The sequence below is a fragment of the Lissotriton vulgaris genome, chromosome 10, assembly GCF_964263255.1.
Source record: "Lissotriton vulgaris chromosome 10, aLisVul1.2, whole genome shotgun sequence".
Taxonomy (NCBI): domain Eukaryota; kingdom Metazoa; phylum Chordata; class Amphibia; order Caudata; family Salamandridae; genus Lissotriton; species Lissotriton vulgaris.
In genome coordinates, this window is record NC_141698.1 from 383,609,448 (window position 1) to 383,634,394 (window position 24,947).

A 24,947-nucleotide genomic window follows, 5' to 3' on the forward strand; every position below is an offset into this window, starting at 1 on the left:
ACTAAGTCTTCAAAAATGCAATGGAGGAAACATGCATACATTTTTGCATACACCAACTTTTAGATTTGGTTGGTTCCTGCTGATGTTCTGCTAGTGATAAATAATAGGCTTATATTATCACTCAATAAACAAACTAAAAAAGGTTTTATTAAGGACTGGGGTAAGCAGCACTCTGCAGCAAGTGACGTGATAGAGGATGCGTCACACAGACCACTAAAGAGTGTACCTAATAAGTAACTAAACTAAACCTATAAATCTACCACTATCTCTTCTTAGTGGCAAGAGGACAAAGTAAGGACTAGAGTATCTCTAGCATTACCTAACTTAACCCCTACGCTGCACACGTCGGCCAACAGCCGTCGCGAGTACTACCTTGGTAGTGCTGCACTTGTCCGCTGGCTGATGCAGCCCCGCCCACTCTTTCAAACCACCGAATTGCGGCGGAATTCGTGCTGCGGTTAGGTTCTCTAAAGTAAACTCTTACATAATCATACCAAGCAAGCGCAAAGCTGCAAACAAGTAAAATTAGTAGCACCAAACAGCTGTGTCATAACAATCACAGAAGGTTTTTAAACGTAATATACCGGCAATGTAATTAAGCAGCAGCATTCTTCCTTTTTGGGAAAAAATGTATTCGCTATATATAACACAGAGCAGAAGAACACAAAGTAGTAATATTAAATAGCTACTCACCAAACCCGGGACCTCCACTCCTAGCAGGTCAACCTTTCCCCACTGCTGCCGATGCTCCCGGAGCCCGCACCCAGACCCAGGCCAGCTGCATGCTGCCGGGGTTAAGTGGAGGTGGTGTTGGATGAAAAAAACAAGTGCATACACTTCCGCCTCACCAAATAAGGCCCTTGCATGCACCCCATCTTGGCGCTGCCTTCCGCAGGGAAGGTCTATCGCGGCTGTGGCTGCGAGCAGCCCTGCCCGTGCCATTGGCCTTGCCCCCTCCCTTCGCTCTGGGTCTCTGGGGGGCAAAAAAGAAAAGGGAGGAATTGGAAAAGTAGGTAAAAGAAAATCCAAGTAATAGCAACAGAGTAAAAAAGTAGTGACAAAATAACAAACAGTAGAAAAAAAATCAAAATATAGAATCAGGAAAATAGAGAGATAGATAATAAATAAAAAAGATCAAAACAAAGTGTACAGAAACAAAGGATTGCAAAGATAGAGGGAGGATAGAAAACCAGGCTCAGAACCATAGACTAGAGTGAAAAACAAGATGGCCTTGCCCATTGTGACCACGTGGGCAAGTTTGCACGATATTCCCCCCGAACACGCAAAAAGCATTGCGAACACGTAATACGTGTTCCTGAACAGGAAATACTCATCTCTAATGGGTGGGAGCATGCAGTACGTGATCTGGAACAGGAAATGGGCATCCCGAACGGGCGGGACAAGTGAAAAACAAGATGGCTGCGCCCATTAGCGACCGCATGGGCAAGTTGGCAGCAGCGGTGCGTCCATTGGGGCGTAGGGGCGTAGCCCTACCAGCCACAATGGACCCGCATCGCGGCCGCCGGCCGCAATCCTTTCTATTCATTTTTTATTAAATACATTGCAACAATCCCTCCGCCCTCAGCCCACCGCCGGGAATTGTGCAGGGGGGAGAGGGGAGGGGGGGGGGTGGCCTGCAGCTTGAGTGACACTCAGGCAGACCGTAGTGCACTGTGCGCATGCTTGGGATTGTTGGTTACTGTCTCAAGCATGCGCACTAAGTTCCCCAGCGGGACCCAGGGGGGTACTTGTTCGCCTGCTGCCAGTGCCACAGCCCGGGTTTTCAAAGGGCGACAGGGCGAGCAGCAAATGTGCCCCCCCCAGCGCCAGGATTGGCTGGTCCACCAGCATGCAGCAGCCATTGGATGCCGCGCGGGGGGTGGCACACACACTGTTGACGCACACGCTGCGAGGAGGAACAGGATGTCGGCGGACGGCGGTAAGAAAACTTCGGCAAGTTTTGTAATGTATGTCTATCTATGTAGTTGCATTCCCCGACCCCTTTGCAGAACGGAATTAGCCACCAGGGTCCGGTTAATTGCTTGAGAGTGGAACGCAGAGGAGAATATGAAAAGTCATTATTTCCGGGGGGGGGGGGAGGGGCTTGTTGAAAATCTATCTTAGTCAATGATGTGTGCCAAAGAACTGAAAATAATGAAATCCGTGAAAGGGGCTCCACCTGCGCAGTTGAAGCCCGGTTGCGTAATATATAACCTTCCATTTCAAAAGTCCTTTTTTTTCATTAGCCAAGAAATCAAAAATGCCACGGGGCATTATTGGGATTCTCGGGTGTCCGGTGTTCATATTAGCTCTGAAAAGTCAACTTTCCAGACGAATGACAAAGTATTAATACAGCTATGAAAGGGCTTTCTACGGGAAAGTGAGGTGAATATAAACCAGAAACCTTATTCTGCTCTGTCCTCCTCTGGGCCCATCACTAGCTTTGCTTCTCTCTCGATGTACATAATAAATGATGGCTATTGTTATCGTAAAGACCCTTAAACACAGACATTGCCATAACTGCGAGTTATAGGTTACCATTGACAAGCTGAATTGCATTACATAAAACCTCTATTGGTGATAATTGTTATATCTGTGCTGCACAATGTATAAATAATAAGCACTATTCACCAGCAGCGGTGCGTCCATTGGGGCGTAGGGGCGTAGCCCTACCAGCCACAATGGACCCGCATCGCGGCCGCCGGCCGCAATCCTTTCTATTTATTTTTTATTAAATACATTGCAACAATCCCTCCGCCCTCAGCCCACCGCCGGGAATTGTGCAGGGGGGAGGGGGGAGGGGGGGGGGGGTGGCCTGCAGCTTGAGTGACACTCAGGCAGACCGTAGTGCACTGTGCGCATGCTTGGGATTGTTGGTTACTGTCTCAAGCATGCGCACTAAGTTCCCCAGCGGGACCCAGGGGGGTACTTGTTCGCCTGCTGCCAGTGCCACAGCCCGGGTTTTCAAAGGGCGACAGGGCGAGCGGCAAATGTGCCCCCCCCAGCGCCAGGATTGGCTGGTCCACCAGCATGCAGCAGCCATTGGATGCCGCGCGGGGGGTGGCACACACACTGTTGACGCACACGCTGCGAGGAGGAACAGGATGTCGGCGGACGGCGGTAAGAAAACTTCGGCAAGTTTTGTAATGTATGTCTATCTATGTAGTTGCATTCCCCGACCCCTTTGCAGAACGGAATTAGCCACCAGGGTCCGGTTAATTGCTTGAGAGTGGAACGCAGAGGAGAATATGAAAAGTCATTATTTCCGGGGGGGGGGGGGGGAGGGGCTTGTTGAAAATCTATCTTAGTCAATGATGTGTGCCAAAGAACTGAAAATAATGAAATCCGTGAAAGGGGCTCCACCTGCGCAGTTGAAGCCCGGTTGCGTAATATATAACCTTCCATTTCAAAAGTCCTTTTTTTTCATTAGCCAAGAAATCAAAAATGCCACGGGGCATTATTGGGATTCTCGGGTGTCCGGTGTTCATATTAGCTCTGAAAAGTCAACTTTCCAGACGAATGACAAAGTATTAATACAGCTCTGAAAGGGCTTTCTACGGGAAAGTGAGGTGAATATAAACCAGAAACCTTATTCTGCTCTGTCCTCCTCTGGGCCCATCACTAGCTTTGCTTCTCTCTCGATGTACATAATAAATGATGGCTATTGTTATCGTAAAGACCCTTAAACACAGACATTGCCATAACTGCGAGTTATAGGTTACCATTGACAAGCTGAATTGCATTACATAAAACCTCTATTGGTGATAATTGTTATATCTGTGCTGCACAATGTATAAATAATAAGCACTATTCACTAATCACTTGTTTTCCTTAGCACATCCGTCCTTCCTTTATTTATTCAAGTAGCTCTGTGACTGGAGCTGGTTAAAAAGCATGTTTAGGTGCCATGAGGCGTCGTTTTTTACAACTTTGTTGTAAAGTGCAGCAAACTGAAACACAAAGCACAGTCTATTCTGCTACTTGCTCCTGTAGGACCGAAAGAAGCCCCTGTAGGAATACCCTTCCATTTTCCTTCAGCTTTGAGCTGTGCAGATGAGCTGTGCAGACCTATGAACACCATCTATTCTTCATGGAAGTCTTATCCAATTTCGCGAGAGGCAGGAAGTCATTTTATGAGGATACTAAACAGGTCTTCAATGCTTCTGCCAGAAAATTTGGATAATAATCGCTACACGAAAGATGACCGACCTCCGTAGCTTACACTGAGAGGAGCACAATAATGTCTGAAATTACGTCAATTGGATAATGAGCTTCTTGACTATGTTAAACCAAGAGGACACAAGATAATAAGGGGTGCAGCCAGGAAAGGGGGGCAAGCAGTGGGGGTGGGGTGTGGGGAGGGCTGTACTGCAGACCGAGGGGTACAGCCAGGACAGGGGGTGTAAGCAGGGGGGTCGGAGGGTAGAGGGGAGAGGTGTGCTATAGTCCGAAGAGTACACCAGCACAGGGGGCAAGCAGGGGGGGCGGGGGTGAAGGGGAGAGCTGTGCTTCAGTCCGAGGGGTGCAGCAGGACAGGGGTGCAAGCAGGGGGCGGGGTAGAGGGGAGAGCTGTGCTGCAGTCAGAGGTGTACAGCCAGGGCAGGGGGTGTAAGCAGGGGGCAGGTGTGGGTCACAGGGGTGCAACCAGGGCAGGGAGGGCAATTAGGGGGACGGGGTGGAGGGGAGAGCTGTGCTTCAGTCCGAGGGGTGCAGCAGGCCAGGGGTGCAAGCATGGGGACAGGGTAGAGGGGAGAGCTGTGCTGCAGTCAGAGGTGTACAGCCAGGGCAGGGGGTGTAAGCAGGGGGCAGGTGTGGGTCACAGGGGTGCAACCAGGGCAGGGAGGGCAATTAGGGGGACGGGGTGGAGGGGAGAGCTGTGCTTCAGTCCGAGGGGTGCAGCAGGACAGGGGTGCAAGCATGGGGACAGGGTAGAGGGGAGAGCTGTGCTGCAGTCAGAGGTGTACAGCCAGGGCAGGGGGTGTAAGCAGGGGGCAGGTGTGGGTCACAGGGGTGCAACCAGGGCAGGGAGGGCAATTAGGGGGACGGGGTGGAGGGGAGAGCTGTGCTTCAGTCCGAGGGGTGCAGCAGGACAGGGGTGCAAGCATGGGGACAGGGTAGAGGGGAGAGCTGTGCTGCAGTCAGAGGTGTACAGCCAGGGCAGGGGGTGTAAGCAGGGGGCAGGTGTGGGTCACAGGGGTGCAACCAGGGCAGGAAGGGCAATTAGGGGGACGGGGTGGAGGGGAGAGCTGTGCTTCAGTCCGAGGGGTGCAGCAGGACAGGGGTGCAAGCATGGGGACAGGGTAGAGGGGAGAGCTGTGCTGCAGTCAGAGGTGTACAGCCAGGGCAGGGGGTGTAAGCAGGGGGCAGGTGTGGGTCACAGGGGTGCAACCAGGGCAGGGAGGGAAATTAGGGGGACGGGGTGGAGGGGAGAGCTGTGCTTCAGTCCGAGGGGTGCAGCAGGACAGGGGTGCAAGCATGGGGACAGGGTAGAGGGGAGAGCTGTGCTGCAGTCAGAGGTGTACAGCCAGGGCAGGGGGTGTAAGCAGGGGGCAGGTGTGGGTCACAGGGGTGCAACCAGGGCAGGGAGGGCAATTAGGGGGAAGGGGTGGAGGGGAGAGCTGTGCTTCAGTCCGAGGGGTGCAGCAGGACAGGGGTGCAAGCAGGGGGCGGGGTAGAGGGGAGAGCTGTGCTGCAGTCAGAGGTGTACAGCCAGGGCAGGGGGTGTAAGCAGGGGGCAGGTGTGGGTCAGAGGGGTGCAGCCAGGGCAGGAGGGAAAATACACAGAGGCAGGATATTTAGCCATCAGTGAAGATTGAGACATGCTGCAACTCTTTAAATGAAAATTTAGGGCAACATAAAGTGATTGTCTGTGCTCTCATTATATGTGTTCCGTGGAAATGTGGACAACAACACTCCCTACGTAAATTCGTTCACACCTCCAGTAGAAGCGCAGTACGTACGGCTGTTTCCACAGGTGTGCAGAAGACATTGCACTTTAAGGATGAAGCTACTGGGATGCGAATTGTCAGGTCAGCCTATAACTTTATGATATTAATTTGGAATGGATTGAAAAGACTATATGTGCATATTGCTATAGTATATACAAATGTGCAGAGTGTCGTATGGCATTTACTACTATTCAGAGGGTGGGAAAGGGCTATGACTCTTAAGAGCCGAAGCCTCTTGCCGAACTCAGAATCTCTTGAGTCCACTCACGCCGCAGGTTCTTCCAGGTAATAATGACGCTTTCAGGCAACAGGGGCGTTAATGGTGAGAGAGAAGCATCAGGGCGATTAATGGTGAGAGAGAGAAGCAGCAGGGCGATTAATGGTGAGAGAGAAGTAGCAGGGCGATTAATGGTGAGAGAGAAGCAGCAGGGCCATTAGTGGTGGTGAGAGAGAGGCATCAGGGCAGTTATGGGGAGCGAGAAGCAGGCAGGGCGTGACTAGTGAGTGGGAAAGGTGTTAACAGTAGGAGGGAGACGGGAGAGTTAATGGTAGAAGGAAGACAGGACGTCAGCGGAGAGAGAAGGCGACGGGGGCACTGTAAGAGGGAGACGGGCATTAATAGAGAAAGGAAAACTGGGGCGTCAGGCAGGCCCCTGCTACGCTTCATGGAGTGCGGGGCTTCCTGCCCGAGGCCACTGAATATATTTGGAGACATGGGAGACTCGGCGGCTCCTCATTGTGTTCCGGGAGGGGAGTGGGCACCGTTTTTATCACGCCTCTGAGGAGCATTCGTGGTGAGATGGAGACATGGGCCTTAACGGAGAGGGCAGTGGTTTTAGTGATGAGATGGATAGAATGGTCCATGGAAAGGAGACCTTGTGTCAATGGCAAAGGGAGACGGGCATCAGTTATGGTTATAGGGAGAGCATGCGTTCATTATGCTTTAGGGGAAAAAGGCAGAGGTAACCCTGAAAGTAAGGGGTGACATGGAGGGCTTGGCTTCACAAAGAGTTGAGGAAGGCAGCCAGTAGAGCAATAGGAAGGAAAATCGAGACCTCGCCATAATAAAACCTAAATAAATGTACGAAGAGGAAAACGAGAAAAGAAAAAGGAGCTGGGCTTTTTGGGGTGTGTGGAGAAAAGGGACAGGGCAATGTGGGAGAACGCAGACGAAGCAGTCAGCCACGTTTGTCTTATATAACATGTCCCATACACTGTTTTACACACCTATGATTGCTAGTCTCTGTGTAATGTGTGCGTTATGTACAGTGCTGTTATGTACAGTGGTGTTCATTCGACTTACTATGTTGCTGGAGTGCATTTGTTTTTTTTGCAACTGATTCTATGACTTTTAGGGGTGTATCCTCGAAAGTCTCCTGTTAATGTGGCTGACCTGCTTGCTGAAGTGCACTTTATACTTGCTTTTGAGTGACACCAAGTATTGCTGGTTTAATTCGATTCAGTTTGCTGACTTGTGATGCACGGCTTGATGGGTGCATGCGTTTATTTCCCTGTGACTAGTTTGTTCTGATATAATTGTCTATTTGCAATAGTTTTCAGTACACAGTTTGCTCAATCAGTTATGATTTTGTGTGACTACCTGGATTCCTGGAGTGCCTCTGACTTCATTCTGTTTCTTTACTTTTTGTGACTGTTGGTCCTGCGGGGAAACATTTTCAATTTATGTTGTCTTGTTTACTGGGAGCATTGCTTTTATTTTCCTTTAGTGTAATAGGCTGGCTGGTGAAGTGCACTTCCCATAGTGTGCAGTCACTTCAATTTGCCTTTAGGTGACTACCTGGCTTGATGGTGGTTTTCTATTTGATTTCATGTAACTCCTTGTCTTGATGAGTGCATTGGTTTTAGTTTGTTTGAGGTAACTGCTTCACATGCTGGTTTCCTCACACAGCTGACACCCACCCTGAGAAAAGCCAGAGCTGCCCTGTAAGTGGTATGAACACCAGTACGCTTAGGTTCCTTACAGCTCCTTCACTTGAAGTGGGTTACCACCTACCCGTTACTTTTTGTATCCTGCTCGTACCAAGTCTGATCCGGACCCAGACCAGTCCCCACAGTTGCTCCAGATTAAGGGACATTGTCATGTGATCTCAGGCGCGATGTAAAGATTACCAGTGAGCTGAGGACTCTTTTGGCTCAAGAACAAACTAGCTGGAGACCCTTGCGGTTGTTTAAAGATTTAAGATCAGCCTGTGACTCAGTCTTGAGCTGGGTGGGTGACCTCGATTACAAAGTGGCTGTGCCAGATGTCCCATTATGACCCCTTTTGCCTGTCTCCCCTTCAGACGCAGAGGGCGTAAAACTGGGGGGCGCTCAACCCTGCCAAAAAACTGAGGGGTGACCCTAAGAGCACAGCTGCCATCCAATCAGGGGTGGGATGCTTTGGTGTGCTGGTCTGGTTTTCTGGGTGACTGGTTTTCTGACTTACGACTGCGCATTCCTTTCAGTCTGCACTTGCTTCAGTTTACTTTTTGAGTCACTGTCTAGTTTGCTGGATGTATTGCTTTCATTTTTTGACTTGCTTGGTGCTTTTATGTTGGTGCCTGCATGCTGAAGTGTACTCTTCTTCAGTTTAAATGTATGTGACTGGCCTGTTGACTAACACCCTGCTTTCAAAGTGAAGGTTCACAGGTTCACTCTTGCTTTAGTTTACTTTTGTATGGTTGACTGCATGCACTGTTTTGCTGGATGCATTGCTTTAAGTTACTACTTGATTCATTTCTTTCAGTTTGCTTTCAAGTAATTGCCTCTCATTTTCCTAATGCTTTGTGAAGGCTGTTTCCCAACTGCTGTGCAACTTCTTCTACTCTTAGAGCTGAGATTTTCATGAAAGTCTTATAGTCTGAATTCAGCACATGAGCGTAATAGGACTGAATGTATGAAGCTCTGTGGTTATACTGAATAAGCAGCTACCTATGTTATGCCATCTACTAATGTAATAACTGCACTTTCACAATTGCTTTATTAACCTTCCTGCTTTCTCAAATTTGCTTGAAAATAGACGATTTTTCTTCTTTTTTTTCAAAATTTTCTTGGGGGGGGGTTATCCCCCAAAACCCCCCTTTGGGGGTTCGGGCTCGCTCGCTGCGCTCGCTCGCAACGGTGCAGTATGCAAATCACTTTGCGCCCCACCACTTTGAAATGTCACCCACCGCTACTGCAAGTTGGCACCACATTTCAACGCAATCACGCAAAAACACATCACGAACAGGTGGGGCAAGCAATCCCGCATCTTTTGATCCTCCTCTTCACTTGTAACATCATCTCACTTCCTAGTTTACTTTTCTTGTCAGTTTGGCCTGAGCTTTAAAGCTCTTCATTGATTTCTTCTATGTCCTTAAGTAACTGCGCACGGTCAATATCTGCGTACTTAATTAAAATTAATACCAATTTTCTTGAGGACTCGAGGTTGCATTTCGCCCTTTCCCGCATCAAATCAGGGTTGGGATTCTCGTAGCTGGGGGTATTGAGAATCCTAAGGCCTCTTAGAATCCTATCCACGTCTATTCATCTTTGTAAGGAATGGGACTCTGACCACTTGCTCTGTTCCATTTTCAACTTTTTTTCAAATTTTTCTTTTATGGAGCTGGTTTTATTGGTGCTACCTTTGTTATTTTCCTTTGCACCAGAAGTCACTGGGAAGCAGTCGGAAAACATTTCCATTGCTGCTGCTTGCTTGTCGAGTACCATGTCAGCCGACATTGAATATTTATTATGCTATCTTGGTTGTGAAAGTTGCGATCGTCTCAATACAGCTTATTTCACTGCTTCACAGATCACTTTAATGCTCCGTCATCATTACACGTTTCGGCTCGTCCGGGCCTTGTTCACATGACATAGCAGGTTAATTTCATTTCATTTTTGAAGTGACAAGTGCATGATGTGATATACCACGTGATTTTAGCCAACATAGACATAAAAGAGTTGGTACTGAAATAACTCATCATCACTTAATTTGTATAGATATTATATCTTCAACTGTCAATCAATAAACTCTAGTTTCATTTCCTTCTTTTATCAACTGGTACTATGCATTGGATCTATGAAAACATGGGATTAATTAAAGTATAGTCATCTAGGAATTTGTCATAATTGCGACACGCCAATTTATCCTGATATAACATTCTACGAACATTGTAGATCATGTACAATTGTGAATATGGTCCTCAGTTATTCATATCTAACACCACATTTATAAAATACATTTAAAGCATGATAAATATCCTTGTATCCACATAACCATTGTGATACTATGCATGTTAAGTTAGTGACTCTTCGTTTAGTCCTAGTTCGCTGATATATACAAAAGTGTGAAAGTGTAATACTTAAAGTGCCAAACGTGTATTAGTGTATATAATTTACGCATTGCTCATATCTCAAGCAATTGGGGTCTCCGTATCTCTTTTAGATTGTTTTTTAACTTCTTATTTGGGAGCAAATTCATGGGGAGATGTTGGAAATATTATCCAAAGTAATCTCTCTATTTGTACATATACATATTCACTGAAAAAAACACAGGTTTAGTGACATTATAGTTAGTCTGACATTTCACTCATTCAAAACCAGAGAAATTCAGCCATTATAGTTAGCTGAGCTAACTATAACTCATGCTCACAGTGCACTGCTGATGATGACACATATTACAGCACTCATGAAATGGTCAGTGACATCACTGATAACAGCTCAAATGACATCACTGACGACATCAGTTATGAAATCATCCAGGGACTGTGAGTGTTTCTAAAATGTTAAAGAATGTGATATATATATATATATCATGTGATCAAGCCTCCGGCTGGAGGCGAAACGCGTCATGCGGGCTTGCTGGGTTGTAATTTTAAACTTTAAACTGGATTAAATCACTGCACTGGAATTCTTTGTGTCTGCCTTTTTCGTTTTTCCTGACGGTCTGGATGTGACTGTTGATGCTGTGAAAGCGGCATCGAGCGAAGTGAGAAGGATATATATATATATATATATTCAATGAAAAAACCATTGGTTTTAGGCCATATATAGTTAGGGATTTGCATTTACAAAACCTTATTTTACTCGCATAAAACCATTGAAATTCCATATATAGTTATAAGCGCTAACTATATATCGCGCACCCGCAATCCACTGCTGATGATGTCACATATTACATCATTCATGACATGGTTAGTGACATCACTGATGACATCACTGATGACATCTCAAATGACATCACTGATGACATCACTGATGACAACATCCAGTGACTGTATGTTTCTGTAAAGTTAAAATATCTCTTACATATTGAAGAATGAGTGGATATATAAGCGTCTGGATGAAGGATTTAGTAGGTGCATGACTGACTGTATGAGTGAGTGATTAAATGTGTCTCACTGAGTGCATGGGTTAGTGACTAAACTGTCTTAATTTGTGCATCATTATGTCTGTTGTTCTGTAAACTGTTGCATGTGTTGATAAGTAGCTATATGAGTAACTATATGGGTTATTGATTGGTTGCCCAAGTATTTGTATGGGATACTGAGTGTGTGTGTGGGTGGCTGGGAGGTGTGTGACTCTGTGCATAGATGTGTGAGCAGTTGATTCACTAGATGTATGGTTTCAAAAGTGCATGTGGAAACAGCTGTATGGGCGGTTGACTGTGTGCATGAGTGTATTGGTGAGTGAATGGATATCTCAGTGCTACATGTCAAAGTAAGTACATATGTAAAACACAGTACATGTGAGAGTTGACATATATAAATAACTGTGCATAAGAGCCAGTGAATGTGTGAGTGGCTGTATGGATCATTGTGAACTTGTATCAGGGATTGTATAATAGAGTAAATATGTGTTAGTATATGTTTGAATAAGTAAAGTTTGTATAACTGTATAGTTGAGGAAATGGAGGTGTGATTGATTCTTTGCATGACTGACTAGGTGTGTGAGTAACTCCATGGATGAGTGACAGTCTGTGAGTGTCTGTTTACACTGATTGTATCTAAGGTTATATTAGAGTCTGAAGAGGTTCATCGTATTATCACATGAATGATATCATCAGTGATGTTATCAGTCATGTCAAATGAGATGTTTTCAGTGATGTCATCAGTGATGTCATTTGAGATGTCATCAGTGATGTCATCAGTGATGTCACTAACCATGTCATGAATGATGTAATATGTGACATCATCAGCAGTGGATTGCGGGTGCGCGATATATAGTTAGCGCTTATAACTATATATGGAATTTCAATGGTTTTATGCGAGTAAAATAAGGTTTTGTAAATGCAAATCCCTAACTATATATGGCCTAAAACCAATGGTTTTTTCATTGAATTTTCAAGGTTTTGTAAATGCAAATTCCTAACTATATATCCACTATAACCTATGGTTTTTTCTGTGAATTTCATTGGTTTTTTAATAGCAAATATGAAAAGCTTTAAAATGTCAAGTACGTGATAGATAAAAACATTTTCGTATTTATGCACGCTGATGTGCTTTGAACGCTGCCCCCCCCCCCCCCTCCCCTCTTTTGTCTTAGTAGTACTCTCTCTTTGCAGATACTGAAGGGTAGTTAACGCAGGCCTTTACCCCCGTTGTAATCCGTCGTGCCTGCTTGTCTCTCCATTTGATTGATTGTTGTCCAAGCATTTACTGTTTTAGAATTGGTTCTCTTTGGATCATTCTCTATTTACAAACAAGCACAAAGTCGCAATACTCTGTTTAGTCTTTGCAGATAGTGAAAAATCGTGTAAAAAAATAAAAGTAATCGAGCAAAATCAGTAGGCCACTAATTGGATCTCTTTTTGACCTCGCTAAAATAGAAATATTAGGAACAACCCTTCATGAGAAATACGAAAATAGTGAGATGAACTGAGATCCACACCATGAGGGCTGCAAGACAGCTCGGCTCCATCACCCATCCCGCACAAAATAACGAAAAACCCTATGCAAATATTAAAAATATAGACAACACACCAGCAAAGAAACAGGGTAAAACATTTTATTAAAAAACTATTTACATAACGTTGGTTTATAAGATGATGTCAGTAGTGGACCGATGTGTGAATAGGTCGAAAGCAGCACAAGGCTCCAAGATCCGGATGGCAACCTCCTGGATGTTGGGTGCCATAGTTCAGAGTTCTGAGTTTGAGCCTTTTTCAATGCCTGTGCTTTGTTGAATCAAAATGGCGGCTTGACACAAAGCTGACTCAAGCGTTGCTACTGAAGCTATGCAGACCAAAACTGGTTTTCAGTTTGTACATTTTTCTAGATTTTTCAATCCAAGTTTGGTTGACTTTGTAGAACGATGGCTTCAAATTTTCAACATACGGTGTGGTGGCGCTGACTGGGAGGGGGCGCTTCGCTCCTGCCCCCTCCCCAAGTAAGATTTTCATACGTGAAATTACGTTAATGGTTTTGGTCCCTGAGTTGCTTCGATGTCACTGCCATTCTCAAATGGCATAAGTTCTGGATGTTGGGTGCCATAGTTAAGAGTTCTGAGCAGTGCTTGTAACACTGTCTGTAGCTTATTTCCACCTACTGCAGCTTCACTATTCTCAAAGTAAGTGAGTGTCGTTTGTGGACCTGACTGCATTAGAAAACAATGTGATATGTTACCTTCCTAAACAGCTTGACGGAGGCCCCTTAGGGGCGGTGTGATGGCCATGGACTCGGAGAAGACGCTTGGCTCCGACACCCTCCCCAAGTCTTATAGCACTGGTGTAGCCTGAGATCGCCCCCCACATAGGCGGCCGGCTCCCGGGGTCCGGCAGAACTTTTTGCCTTTTGATGACTCTTCAATTCTGAACCTTGTCCCACAATCCGTTTGACCTGAAGACACGCTGTAGTGGGGCGCCCCTTTAGCGTTTCAGTTGCCATTCCGCCCGCTTTTGCTACACTGTGCCTCTTCCGCCATTCAGCTGTTTACCGCCCGCTCTTGCGACTACAGCGTCTCGCTCATCATGTAGTTGAGTTGCTCCCGCTCTTGCGGTGCAGCGATAGGCGGCTGCCACAGGACTCTCAAAATGGCGGCCGGCTCTTCGGTTTTGGGCCTGGTCCACTAAAATGGCCCTGGGACACCTTTGAACTCGGACGCTTCCCTGATAGGGCTTGGGTCCCATTCTCGAAAAGCGTCCCCTCAGCCGTGAAGATTCTACAAAAGTCTTGGGGGCCTCCGACTCCCGCAGGCTTCTGGTGGGGAGCGGCTGCCATGATTGCTCGTGGAATGGCCACGACGGAGCTACGAGATGGTAGTGGTCTCATGCTGACGCCAGCTTTAGTCTGAAACATCCAGAAACACTGTAGACTACCAATTCGATCAGTTCCGGTAGCGCCCCAACATGACCCGGAAGAGAAGAACTTGCCCTCCCCTCTTTGACTGATGGTTCTTGTTGCCTGTCCCCTCTGTTGTCATTTAACAGAACTTTTTGGACTGCTGAAAGGGGTTGTGTTCCGAACGCTGGTTGGTGGAGACATTTTGACTATATTCTTGACCTACGTTGTCGCGTAATGCGTTATATGACACGCCGCGTTAGCGCACCCGGAAGTGATCCGAGGCGCGGCGCGCAGCGCGTAACGTAAGCATAACAGGTCATGTGACTTGTTAATAAAACTTTTCATTGGTTCATTTTACTTTTGTTAATTTAATGATGAAAAGCTTGATCATATGACCTAAAAATTACGCTTTTTATTGTTTTCGAACAATATTTTTTTTTCAAACATATGTTATAATATTCCAGGCTAATGTACTTTCCCGGAAAATTTACAACTGTCTTGCAAGTAAAATATATTTCTTTTTCGAGAAAAAGGGCGTTTCTTCCTTCCATGACGGAGCCGTTGAGTAAAAGAGATTCGGCCTGCTGTCTTAGTCGCCGATACGCCTGATTATCAGATTCTTATCGATCACTTTATGTTGCAGACATGAAAAACACAACTGCCCTTGACCATTTATCTTTACTGCGTTCCTACATATTATACCTTTTATCCGTCATGTAATTGGACTGCTTTATTTCACTTGCCTTTTACTGATTCGAAAACAGTGACTAAAAGTAAAAACTTTACCAATGTAAATACTACTACCGTGTTTTGTTTTAAAAACCTTTATTGTGAAAATGTCAGTATACAAATACGGGCCTATAACCACGTGGGCCGGCCACGGAGCAAACTGAAATCGTATATGATGAGGAGACATTTACACTGTAGAAGAACGTAACGAGCGGGCCATTAGGTTGCAAGAACAAAGGTGTCTAACAGTTGCGGAATCGGTGGACGTACATTTTGTAATTAAAATACGACAGGGCCACTTACAATAACATTTTCTAGATATACATTTGCGGGCAAGGAGTTACGAGTCCCATTTATACCGGCGCCATTTTGGGCGAGGCCGGGCAGGTCCAAGATATAGTCAAAATGTCTCCACCAACCATCGGCCAGACCAGAACCCCTTTCGGCCCTTTATGCTACAAGATGGTGTCTTCCATTCAGAAAATATTGTTGGCAGCATTTTGAAAGGAAACAGAAACAGCCGTTCTCCTAGTGAGTTTCACATTGTTACATTTAGGAAGAATGTTGAAGAGTAGTATGTGGAAAATCTGAAGCCATTTTTCTACAAACTCTCAATCAGACTTGGATGGAAAAAAAAAACATGAAGAATGTACAAACTGAAAACCAATTTTTGTCTGTATAGCATCAACAGTAACGCTTGAGTCAGCTTTGTGTCAAGCCGCCATTTTCATTCAATCAATAGCGTCCCCCTGCACACATTCAGGGACCTGGTCGTGTCTTCAGATGAAACGGATTGTAGGAAAAGAAGCAGAAAGGAAAAGGAAAAAAGTTCCGCCGGACCTCGGGAGCCGGCCGCCTATGTCATGTGCGACCTTTGGCCACACCAGGGCAATAGTGAAGCTGCAGCAGGTGCAAATAAGCTTCAGACAGTCTTACAAGCACTGCTCAGAACTCTCAACTGAGGCACTCAACATCCAGGACTTGCCATTCGGATCTTGGCGCCTTGTGCTGGTTCCGACCTATTCACACATCGGTCCACTACTGACATCACCTCATAAGCCAACGGGGCACCCTACACTGACTTTCGGCGCAGCATTGTAGGATGGCCACACCAGTGCGGCAACTTGCTGGACACGACCTCGGTGCCATCCGGATCTCGGCGCGTTCGAGTCACTGTACCGCAAGAGTGACCGGAACTCAGCTGAACACGCCGTCTTTCGGCACAGCATTGTAGGATGGCCACACCAGTGCAGCAATTTGCTGGACACCACCTTGGGCAATAGTGAAGCTGCAAAAGGTGCAAATAAGCTTCAGACAGTCTTCAACTTACTCTGATTCTTATAATAAACTTCAGATAGTCTTACAAGCACTGCTCAGAACTCTCAACTATGGCACTCAACATCCAGAACTTGCCATTCGGATCTTGGCGCCTTGTGCTGGTTCCAACCTATTCACACATCGGTCCACTACTGACATCACCTCATAAGCCAACGGGGCACCCCACGCCGACTTTCGGCGCTGCATTGTAGGATGGCCACACCAGTGCGGCAACTTGCTGGACACAACATCGGGGCCATCCAGATCTCGGCGCGTTCAACTCACTGTACCGCAAGAGTGACCGCAACTCAGCTGGACACGCCATCTTTCGGCGCAGCATTGTAGGATGGCCACACCAGTGCGGCAATTTGCTGGACACCACCTCGGTGCCATCCGGATCTCGGCGCGTTCGAGTCACTGTACCGCAACAGTGACTGCAACTCAGCTGGACACGCCGTCTTTCGGCGCAGCATTGTAGGATGGCCACACCAGTGCGGCAATTTGCTGGACACCACCTCGGTGCCATCCGGATCTCGGCGCGTTCGAGTCACTGTACCGCAACAGTGACCGCAACTCAGCTGGACACGCCGTCTTTCGGCGCAGCATTGTAGGATGGCCACACCAGTGCGGCAATTTGCTGGACACCACCTCGGTGCCATCCGGATCTCGGCGCGTTGTGCTGCCTTCGGCCTATTCGCACATCGGTCCGCTACTGACGCCGCCTCACGTGCCAACGGATTTTCTACGCTTTTTGTAGCCCTATACCGCATAACAGGTCATGTGACTTGTTTATAAAACTTTTCATTGGTTCATTTTACTTTTGGTTTCCAAAAGATGGAAGTCTTGGTCATATGACCTAAAAATAACACTTTTCATTGGTTTAGAACATTTTTTTTTCCCAAACGATGAAAGCCCCACCTTGTTTCTGGATCATTCAGACTGAAGCTGGCGTCAGCATGAGAGCACCACCATCTCGTGGCTCCGTCGTGGTCATTCCGCGAGCAATCATGGCAGCCGCTCCCCAACGGAAGCCTGCGGGAGTCGGGGGCCCCCAAGACTTTTGTAGAATCTTCGCGGCTGAGGGGACGCTTTTCGAGAATGGAGCCCAAGCCCTAACAGGCAAGCGTCCGAGTTCCAAGGTGTCCCAGGGCCATTTCAGTGGACCAGGCCCAAAACCGAGGAGCCGTCCGCCATTTTAAGAGCCATGTGGCAGCCGCCTATCGCTGCACTGCAAGAGTGGGAGCAACTCAACAACATGGTGAGCGAGACGCTGTAGCCGCAAGAGCGGGCGCAACTCAGCTAGATGGCCGCCACCTGGGGAGGCCCGTTCACGCCGCCTCCCCCACGCCCCCCCCCCGGCCGCTGCACGCCAATTTTCGGAGCAGCATTGTAGGATACCAAAACCAGTGCGGCAGTTTACTGGACATCACCTGGGTGCCTGTCATACATGTTGTGTCAGCCATGGGACACTGGACACAGTCCCATCAACATCTCAACGCGTTCTGCTGCCTTGGGACTATTCGCACAACAGACCGCTACTGACGAGGCCTCCCCCCGCACCACCCGGGACGCTCCACGCTGTTTTTCTGTGCTGCATTGTAGGATCCCAAAACCAGTGCGGCACCCAGGCGACATCACCTGGGTGCCGTCCAGAACTCTGCACGTTGTGCTGCCTTGGGACTATTCGCACAAAAGACAGCTTCTAACCATTGTTGCTTTTTGAGTTGAAAAATGTTTAAATGTTTTTAGTTTTTGTTCCGTTCATTATAGTTAAAAGTTAATAAAGTTTTATAATCTTACTTTGTTGGAGTGTTATCTATTTTTTTAAAAACGGGTGAATAGGGCCTTGAATCGGGTTATTGTCATGTGTGGGCTTTGGAAGTGTGCTGCTGCAGGATCGGACATTTCAAACTCAAATGCACGTTCTTTTTCTTACCTTTCCGAAGCATGGAGCGCAATAGCAGGCAGAGAAAGGGTTATGCACGTGTTGAACACTACCTGACCTGGCAAGTTGCTGGCAGTGCCCCCCCGCCCGCTCCTGAAAGAGGGCACACACACACCGCCGCCCCGAGTACTTCACAAATCTTTAAAAGACCATGCGCTTGTTCATGAGGCTTAAATGGTTTATCACCTCTTCTAGAACCCCTGCATCGACCCTCTGACGTTTCCTGGAAAAATTACCATGTAACACAATACCAAGCCCTGTCAGCTGAAACCCCCAAGGAATCGTGGGGCATATTATCAAGGGGGTTTATCTCCGCTTTTTTGGCTTTAAAAGCCATGAAAGCGGAGATAAAATTATCTCCCTATTACCAAGCTGTCGCTAACACCAGTTAGTGACAGCTAAAAGGAGATAGCGACCATCTTGGGCCCCGCTTTGCATGTCAGTGATACTTATCACTAATAACATGCAAAGTGGCGTGCCAACATGTTAGCAACTGGAAACAGTCCCTAACATCGCTTTCTCCTATTACCAACTTTTGGAGATATTCGCGCTAAGCGCGAATATCTCCAAAATCTAACACCTGCCCTGAGCAGTTCTTAGCCATGTTATCCAATGGGAGGTGGATAACATGGCTAAGAGCATTTGCTCGATAATACATGAATATCGCTGACTTTTCTGCGATAATAGCAAGGTTTATCTGCGATAAAAATCGCCGATGTGCGGCGATAATTTTTGTCTCTAAACAAGTTAGAGACAAAAATTATCGCTAGTTGTTCGTAATATGCCCCCGGGTTTTTGCTTGCAGAAATCGGGAGGCGGGAGACTAGCACTGAAATCAGTAGTCACACGCCTGAATCGGGAGGGTTGGCATGTCTGAATTCTCTACAGCTGGGGCCATAAACTACATCCGCAGGGGTAGGTGATAGCCAGGGACCAGCCTGGCATCTAAAATGGCTGCCGTGCACGACAAAATTGTGGCATTGGAAAAAAGGCAAGATGGCGCAGCCGCTGGAAGAGATGTATCAACATATATCAGCCTCCTCAGCCACCCTCAGGAAACATAGGGGATTAGGATACGTCTCCCGCACCCCCTTATACCTAGTAATTTAATTAACGAAGCACAAAATGGCGAATTCCCGTTTCGCTACCAGTTTGCGGCCCAGTTCGCGGCCCGTGAAGCGCTTCTACCGTGAAAAATCATTTTTTTTTTCTTTTCCCCACGGGACCCTTTAATAACCCCAACAACATTCCTAGGGGGTCAAGAGGGGGATACCTTGCCCCCTTTCATTAAATTCCCCCTTCGTTTTTCACCTCTTCTTCTCTCTCGATCCTACCGAGAGACAAGATGGCGGCCGCTCCGGACTGTCACGCAGCAAAAAAAAAAAAAGCTCACGCACAGCCGCTGGAAGAGATGTATCAACATATATCAGCCTCCTCAGCCACCCTCAGGAAACATAGGGGATTAGGATACGTCTCCCGCACCCCCTTATACCTAGTAATTTAATTAACGAAGCACAAAATGGCGAATTCCCGTTTCGCTACCAGTTTGCGGCCCAGTTCGCGGCCCGTGAAGCGCTTCTACCGTGAAAAATCATTTTTTTTTTCTTTTCCCCACGGGACCCTTTAATAACCCCAACAACATTCCTAGGGGGTCAAGAGGGGGATACCTTGCCCCCTTTCATTAAATTCCCCCTTCGTTTTTCACCTCTTCTTCTCTCTCGATCCTACCGAGAGACAAGATGGCGGCCGCTCCGGACTGTTTAGAATGTTGACAGACACCGGAGAGCCAATCAGCTTTCTGCGCGCAAAGTTCCGAAACGCGAAAAGTAAGCGGACCGGATCGCTGCCCGGAGCGCTGTTACAGATATATATCTTGATTTAAACGTTAATTTCTCAAAATCCACTGAAGCACATATATTGAGACCTAGCAAAGGCACATCGGGCTAACAGTCCCTACAATTTTGTCAAGTTTCGTGCAAATCCATTCAGCCGTTCGAGCTAAAAGTGAGTCCAACCGCCCTATGGAAAACTCAATGTAAAAAACGCGTTTTGGGACCCCCCTTTTTTCTCAGCCCCCCCTTGACGAAACCCCACAAAATTTTCAGGGGCTGCTCAGAAACAAAATGTGCCATTTTCCTGAAAATTTCAGCCGATTCCGTCCACAAACACCAAAGTTATTAGACATAGAATTTTCAAAAATCCCATAGGGAATTAATCCTAACTATATATACCTACTGGCGATAGCCAGTAGGTAATATATATATATATATATGATGATTCAGTCAGTATGTGACTGACTGTATAAGTGAGTGATTATACCTGTCTCAGTGAATGTATGGGTGAGTGACTAATCTTTATGAATGTCTGAATCAGTCTGTCAATTGGTGTGTGAGTTGTTACATGGGTTGGTGAATAGGTACATGAGTGTTTATATGGGTTATTGATTGGTTGTCTGAGTACCTGTATAGGTGCCGGAGTGTCTGTGTGTTGTGTGACTCCCTGCATGGATGTGTGAGTGGGTGATTCACTGGGTGTATAGGTTCATGAGTACATCTGCGAGGGGCTGTATGGGTGAGTGAGTGTGCATGTGGCTGTGTTGGTGAGTGAATGGATATCTCACTGGTATATATGTGAGTAACTGCATATGTGAATGGCAGTATATGTGAGTGTTTAAGTATATAAGTGAGTTTTTGTGAGAGAGAGGGATTGTGAGAGGGGATGTATGGAAGAGTGTGTGCCTGCATCAGTGATGGTATAATAGAGTAAATATATGTTAGTATCTGTATGAATAAGTGAGGTGGTGTGTGTATTACTGTATCGGTGAGTAAATGGCAGTGTGATTGACTCTTTGTGTGACTGGATAGGTATGTGAGTAACTCTATGGGTGAGTGACAGTTTGTGAGTGTCTCTGTATGGGTATATGAGTGCATATAATAGTGGCTGTATTGATGAGAGATTGCATGTTTGAGAGACTGTATGGGTGAGGGAGAGAGTAGATGTGTGTGTAAACCTATGAATCAGTGAGCGGGTATGTACTAACGGGTATTGATGTGTCTATGGTTTTGAGAATGGTAGTCTATTTTAGAGTGGGTGTATGGAAGGTTATAATATAGTGAGAGTAGGTACATCAGAGATTAAGAGGTTAATGTAATCAAAGATGTGTTAAGTGATGTCATTTGAGATGTTATCAGTGTTGTTACTGACCATGTCACGAGTGATGTAATATCATCAGCAGTGCATTGTTGGGGCATGAGTTATAGTGAGCTCAGGTAATTTTAAACGACTGGATTGCTCTGGTTTTGTATGAGTGGAATGTCAGACAAACTATAACATCCCTGAAACCTATGTTTTTTTCAGTGAATATCTGATGTTTTTAAAATGCTAATTTTGAAATATAACATCCCTGAAACCTGTTTTTTTTCAATGCTCATTTCTAACTATACCTAGATAGGTAAGACATGTTCAGAAAGAGAAAGAAAGATGCAGAATGAAATAAGAGAAGTGCAGAAGAGAAGTGAAGAAAGAGGTAAGGAAAGTGTAGAAAGAAGAAAGAGAGGTGCAAAAAGAGGAAGAAAGGTGCAGAGAGAAGCAGGATAAGTGATGAAACAGGCAAGAGAGGTACAGAAAGAAGTATGAGAAATACGGAAAGAAGCAAGAGAGGCACAGAAAGTAGCAAGAGAGTTGAAAAAAGTGAGGTGCAGAAAGTGTAAGTAAGAAGCAAAAAGAGGCAAGAGAGGTGTCGAAAGACGAAGAAAGGTACAGAAAGAGGCAAGAGAAATACAGAAAGAGGAAGAAAGGTGCAGGAAGATGCAAGAGAAGCACAGAAAGAAGCAAGAGAGGTGTAGAAAGAAGCAAGAGATCAGCAGAAAGAAGAAAGTGGGGTGCAGAGCGAGACAAGACAGTTTTAGAAAGAGGCAAGAGAAGTGCAGAAACAGAAGTGCAGAAAGAGGCAACAGTGGTGCAGAAAGAGGTAAGAGGGGTGCAGAAGAAAGAGACAAGAGAGGTGTAGAAAGAAGAGAGCGAGCTGCAGAAAGAGGCAAGAGAGGTACAGAAATATGTAAGAGAGGTGCAGAAAGAGGTAAGAGGTGTAGAAAGAGGCAAGAAAGGTGCATGAAGAAGAAAGGTGCAAAAAAGGCAAGTGGGGTACAGAAGGAGGCAAGAGAAGTGCAGAAAGTAGAGAATGAGCTGCAGAAAACAGCAGTAGAGGTGCAGAAAGAGGCAACAGTGGTGCAGAAAGAGGAAAGAGAGGTGTAGAAAGAGGCAAGAGTGGTGCAGAAAGAGGCAAGTGAAATGCAGAAAGTGGAAAGAAAGGTACAGAAAAAGCCAAGAGAGGTACAGAAAAAGGCAAGAGAGGTGCAGAAAAAGGTACGAGAGGTGTAGAAAGAGGCAAGAGATGTGAAGAAAGGTCCAGAAAGAGACAAGTGAGGTGTAGAAAGAGGCAAGAGAAGTGATGAAAGAGGCAAGAGAGGTATAGAAAGAAGCAAGAGAGTTGAAAAAAGAAGAGAGTGAGGTACAGAAAGAGGAAGAAAGGCATGGAAAGATGCAAATGAGGTACTGAAAGAGGCAAGAGAGATGCAGAAAGAGACAAGAGAAGTGCAGAAGGAGGCAAGAGAGGTACAGAAAGAGGAAGAAATGTGTAGAAAGAGGCAAGAGAGGTGCAGAAACATTTACCGGGCTTCTGAGGGTTCCCGTCCATTCCCGTCCAAACAGTTTAAGTGCTTATTGCTTAACACCCGTTCATTACATAGGCACGCTTTGGACATCTTTGAGCTACTTACCTCTGAGAAACCACTCTGTCTATTGCTCACAGAAACATGGCTCTGCGAGTCGTCTAATCCTGACATCACGGCAGCCTTTCCGCCAGATTATATTGTTTACAGACAGGATAGGACAGTGGGAAAAGGTGGTGGTGTTGCACTTGCAGTTCTAAGATCTTTTGCCTGCACAGTTATTCCATCTCTGCCTATTCCTGGCTGCGAATCCCTCGCCTTTTCCATTGCACTCTCCCCGCATCAATCTTTTACCGGGCTTCTTGTCTATAGACCTCCGGGTCTGCGGGGTTCCTTCTTCGATGACCTTCAATCTGCTATCACTGCTCTCTGCTTGAAGGTGGAAAACTGCATAATGTTAGGGGATTTTAACATCCATATGGACGTTGAGTTGGACAGTGAAACGGTTAAAATCAAGGACATCACTGCTCCTCTTGGTCTAATTCCTTACATCTCAAGTGCGACTCATGACAAGGGTCACACGCTTGACCAAGTGTTCTCCACCTTTCCCCTTATTATGTCCCATCCCACCCCTGTTCTCTGGTCTGACCACTCTTTGATCAGTTTTTTAATTCAGGGCAGAAGTAAAACATCTTATACTAATTCAGACCACCTCAGGCACCCCAGAAGACCTCTGCATAAAATTACTCCTGAGAATCTGGCTCAAGCGCTTCAGGAATATCCCTGTATCCTATCCGGCCATCTGGAGAGGGACCTTGAAACCTTCCAGGAATGGTTAACTGAAAGGCTTGATGATCTTGCTCCTCTTTCTACCCCCTCTTCATCTGTCAAGCGTAGCTCGGCCCCTTGGTTTTCTAAATCACTTCCTCTGGCACGGCGTAACTGTAAGGTAGCCGAAAGACTCTGGCGGAAGCATTATGATCAAGAAGCTAAGTCTGCCTATAAACTATCTATTAAATCTTACCACTCTGACATTCTTGAGGCCAAAAAGAACTATTTTTCAGATAGAATTGAGTCTGCGTCAAATTCCAGTAAAGAAATTTTTACCATTGTCAAAGAGTTTATCTCTCCTAAATCTAGCATAGTCCAGCACAAGTTCTCCGAACCTTGGGTAAAGGAGCTGGCCATTTTCTTTAATACTAAAATCAAATTGATTCAAGAATCTTTTCCACCTGCTGCCCCAATTGCATCATTGCATGACTCCAATCTGACGTCCTTATCTCCTGATTCCTGCCCCATTCTATCGGAGTTTCCTCCTTTACTGGAATCTAATTCTCTGGATCTTCTACTCAGGATTAAATCTGGCTCTCCGCTTGACCCGTGTCCGGCGAGCTTTTTAGCCAAAAATGCCATGACTCTGAATTCCTTAATCTCTCCTGTTTTGAACCTTTCTTTGTCCTGCGGCATGGTTCCGCCAGCCTGGAAGAAGGCAATGGTCGTTCCCCTTCTAAAAAAACCAGGCCTTGATCCAGAGATACATGCTAACTATAGGCCCATATCTCTCCTGCCCAGTTTGGCTAAGATCGTCGAGAAGCACGTTCACTCTGTGCTTTCTTCCATCCTTGAAGACCATGGGTTACTCCACTCTACCCAATCTGGCTTCCGCTCCAACTTGAGTACTGAGACCGCTCTTTTGGAAGTTAACGAAGCCATTAAGGAAGTTCTCGACGCAGGTGGAAGAGCAATGCTGGTGATGTTGGATCTGTCGGCGGCCTTCGACACCGTCCCGCATGAGGCCCTCTTGAGAAGACTTCACGAGATCGGTCTCAGAGGGACGGTGTTGAGCTGGCTGAGATCTTACCTAGCGGGTCGTCGACAAGTGGTCTGGGCCCCCCCGTACTCTGCCGAGGTGCCGCCTATGGATGTCGGAGTCCCACAAGGGTCGGTGCTGAGCCCGACCCTTTTTAACATCTTCATGACTCCATTGGCGGTACTGGCGGAGTCAATGGGTGCAAGATCATATCATACGCTGACGACACCCAGCTCCTCTTCACCTGCAAGAAGGGCATGGAGTTCG